This window comes from Ranitomeya variabilis, chromosome 8 (assembly GCF_051348905.1).
Source record: "Ranitomeya variabilis isolate aRanVar5 chromosome 8, aRanVar5.hap1, whole genome shotgun sequence".
Lineage (NCBI taxonomy): Eukaryota > Metazoa > Chordata > Amphibia > Anura > Dendrobatidae > Ranitomeya > Ranitomeya variabilis.
Genome location: NC_135239.1, coordinates 145,291,996 through 145,296,109, shown reverse-complemented (window position 1 = coordinate 145,296,109; position 4,114 = coordinate 145,291,996). Strand labels below are relative to the sequence as shown.

The following is a 4,114-nucleotide window of genomic DNA, read 5'->3' as shown; positions in this document are numbered from 1 at the left end:
ATTGCGGAGAGGCCTATGATGATGATAGATGCGTTGTAAAAATACTGTATGATCGTTGTACAACACATCCCCATCAGCGGCTGTGTCATCGTCTGAGGCTTGTGAATTTTGTGTAGATGTATGCAGGTCATCTGCAGAGTGGTCTCGGCTATGTGAATGCGGGTCTGACACATGCGGCTGCAACTGTGGCGTCTGTAGCGGTATTGCAGGGCACATGCCGCCACGACGCCTCCTAGAACATAGCGAGCGTCTGGCGCTGACCAACAATTTTAGAGCCCTCTTTATAACTCTAGCCCTATTATAGCTGGGTGGTGTTGATTTAGGTGATTTATGCATACCGTGGCCGACCATATTCAGTCATAATGGGCTAGTGGCAGCTGTTGTCTCACCATCCAGCTGCAGATTCCGGAGTGCATATAGTTCGGCCTTATTAGCGTGTGTTGGGGTTTGTGTTGATAATAATTTTTCAAAAGTATCACAAAAAAACATTATGTTGGGGCCCCAGAGTTTGTAGCGTAAGTAGCGCGTGAACAGCTCCTGAAACACAGTCATTTCGGCGACCCCCCAACTGATGGATTCATGCGTCAGATTTGTAGGTGGCGCTTGAATCCTCGGCTTTTTACACAACTTAACACTCGCTGGTAAAGCCCTCTTTAACCGTTTCTTAACATTAACAGAGTTAGATACACAAGCATGAGATGTGCCACCCAAATTAGAGGCGCCTGTGGGGGCAGCGCCAGAGGAGTTAGCAGGTACAGTTAGATATGCCGCTGGCGGCTGCATAGTGTGTAACATACGTATAATGATCGGTTCTGCGGCTGATTGCTTACCATCAGCGAGCTGATCAATCTCACGATCAAGCTCTTCACGAGTCATCGTTGCTGTGGTACCCACGGCGCTGGATGTGGTTGGTGGCACTGTAATATGCTTTGTTTTTCGCTTATGTTTTCGGGGTGCCTCTACCACTTCTGGATATAGTAGCGAGGGGTCATTCACACGGCTGATCGATGGCTGTCCAGCACTTGAATGGGGTATTTCACGCTGGACCGCAGACACAGGGTTTCCCAGGCCGTGCACCACACAGCTCGACGATGCCGGGGCTGTTCTAACAGGTCCATTAGACGACTGTATTGCCGGCCACACTGGTACTGCGCCATTCTCGGAGAGCTGTAGAGGTACTGGAGGTGTTTTTCTCATGACTTTGCTTTTAGCTGCAGGAAAGATTATACATGTGTCAGACATGTGCGCGACCGCCGCGTGTCGCTGCGCACAGCTGCGGGAAAGATTATACATGCGTCAGATATGTGTCAGATATGTGCCAGATATGTGTCAGATATGTGCCAGATATGTGTCAGATATGTGTGTGATCAGGATCTCATTTCAGAAGCACGTGTATCATTGACTGTACAGAGAGTGTGCACGTATATCAAAACATATACTTACGGGCTAGCGATATGGGGCAGATGACTGCCGTGGCGGCTTCTGGAGCTTCTGTGGGGTTCTCCACTAGCAGGTGTATATTCTCTTTTGTGAAAATCCTTCTAGGCTTCAGTTTATAAGCTATAAATAAAGATATAGGCCTTAGTAGTGACGAGGGGGATTTTCTCAGAGCGGTTGTGCAAAAACACGTTTTCATACGATTGCTACCTTTTCCTTTCTTGCTCGCAGGTCCTCGCGGTTTTTTAGGGGCTCTAGAAACAGGACTGTTTCTCGGTGTAGGGGTCTGGTACGACAGGTCTTCAACAATCATCTGATTGTGTTCCGAGGTAGCTGGTTCTGGAATCTGGTCGACATCTGTAAAGAATGAATATATATTTACACGTCTAAATACTTAAAAGAGATTCATGTCGGCATCAGTAAAGAATTAATATATGATTACACGTCTAAATACTTAAAAGATATATACACACACGCACAGACACACAGCGCACCTATAATGTCCTGGGCAAAAGCCCACGCATCAGTCTCATCAGCGATACTATACTCAGCTCCGGTTGTATCGCACTCCAGAGCAGGCACGCTGCAGATGTTAAAAATATCATCCGAGAGGTCCCTGACAAGTTCATCTTAAACAAGAAAGAATAAAAACAATATAAATATAATATACATAACAGCACTTACTTAGAATGGCACACTAACAGATGCATTTATATAAAGCTTGAAACATACCTAATATCGTTTCCTCAAGTAGGACGGAAAAAGCCGAAAAATTTTGGGATTCCATCTAAAAATAAATTATCCGTGTAAATTTTTGTACTGTCTATATTAATTTCACACCACAAATATTGTCTATACTAACCAAACATAAGTGATAAGTACGCGCTGAATACGCTAGTTAGGATGTATTAACAGCTATTAACTACTGCATTACACAAATTATTAAACAAGTAACAACCTTAATTATGTTTTAGAGACGCATAGTTAAATATAATTAAGCATTTGCGAATAATAAGACAACTGTCTTATATACTTACATTTCCGAATAGCTCAGAGATTAGACTGCGTCTGACTTCTGGTGGCTGTACAGGACTACAGACAGCTGTATTTATTCTGCGGGTCAGAAAGCAAGCCGAGTGTTAACACCCAGAAACACACCCCAGTTACGCCCCGTCACAAGCCTTTATACCGACGATAAATACAGATTTAACTATATAACAAATATATACTATATATGAATTAGTGCTGACAAAAATTACCTAACAAGGTATGAAGTGACACATTAGTAAAAAAAAGTAAAAATATCTTTATTGACATATTATTTTAAAAATTACATATCTTTAAAAGACAGGGTGTTGGAAGAAATAGGACCTCCAACGCCTCTTTAGAAGAACCGCATGTCAGTCTTATATCTGATTGAAGAGTATAACTAAAAATAGGCAATCAGAAGTATAAATATATACATGGCAATGCCCTCACATCAAAAATGGCTTTGGTGATGGTGTTGATAGATTCTATAATGGCACAAATGTGGGAATAATAATTGCTGCTAAGCAAGAGAGAGATAGTAAAATACTGAAGTTAAAGAGGTGGCCACTAGATGACAGTGTGATACCGCAGAAGGAAACTTAAATTCCTAAGGCAGACGGCACATGAAAAGACAGAAAAACACTGATCACAGAGCCGTGAGGTATTTACCTGAAGCTGAGTGGGGACGGGTAGAGATGAACGTGGGAAGGCAGGTCACCTCCTGTGCCCGACAAGTGCTGTTTCGCTTTTCGGATTCTTCAAACAAGAGACAACAACTATATATGAATTAGAAAGATTCAGTGTATAACTATATGACAGATATATACTGTACATGAATTATAGTAAAAAATAAAAATAACTAACTAGACATTGCAGTGATAGATATATACTGTACATGAATTATAATATCGGGGCGCAAATAAATCAGTTAGCACTTACCTTTTAAAATAACAGCTATTCAGACTCGCAGAAAAGATGTCTTCTGTGCCAAAGCTGTAGCAGTCTGACCTGTATTTAAAGAGAAAAGAAACAACGTGTCTGTGTCCGGCTCTTCAGCGTTTTCAACCAGGCAGTATCGGATTACACTAATGACTCGCAGCTGTTGTGTTAAAATCTAAATAACATCTTGGACTGGAATATTTGGGGTAAATACAGCGTTTCATATGAAATTTTATACAGTTGAATTTCTGAAAGCAGGAGGCTACTGATTATCGAGATACAATCATTTTATTCAGCCATGGGTTCTAATACCCGGGATCACATATTAGAAAAACAATATTTTACAGCTAGCAATTCCAGATCGTTCGGAGGAATTGACAAATTATTTAGAGCGACGAGAGACGAAAGAAATCTGACGTGACTGAGTGGCTGGATAGACAAGACGCTTATACGCTGCACAAGCCTATTAGAAAACGTTTTTTGACAAATAAAATTTACGTCTCGAACATTGATGCGCAATGGCAGGCGGATCTCGTAAGTTTAATCGACTATTCAAGGGAAAATTATGTCAAATACATCTTGACGGTGATTGATACTCTATCGAGATACGCGTGGTGTGTGGCTTTATCAAACAAAACGGGCGCTAGTGTGGCTAGATCGTTCGAATTAATATTTGAAAATGATAAGCGCATTCCGAAGAAATTGCTGA

At 41.6% G+C, this 4,114-nt stretch overlaps 1 long non-coding RNA gene across 1 annotated transcript; it reads right to left on the bottom strand.

Moving 5' to 3' along the window:
• Positions 1 to 1,986: 1,986 nt before the first annotated feature.
• LOC143788287 (uncharacterized) lies at positions 1,987 to 3,604 on the bottom strand. Its single transcript, XR_013218595.1, has 4 exons — positions 3,136 to 3,604; positions 2,475 to 2,550; positions 2,170 to 2,224; positions 1,987 to 2,066 (listed from the first exon to the last, which is right to left on the bottom strand). It is a non-coding gene; the product is annotated as an uncharacterized LOC143788287 (long non-coding RNA).
• Between the last annotated feature and the right edge of the window lie 510 nt (positions 3,605 to 4,114).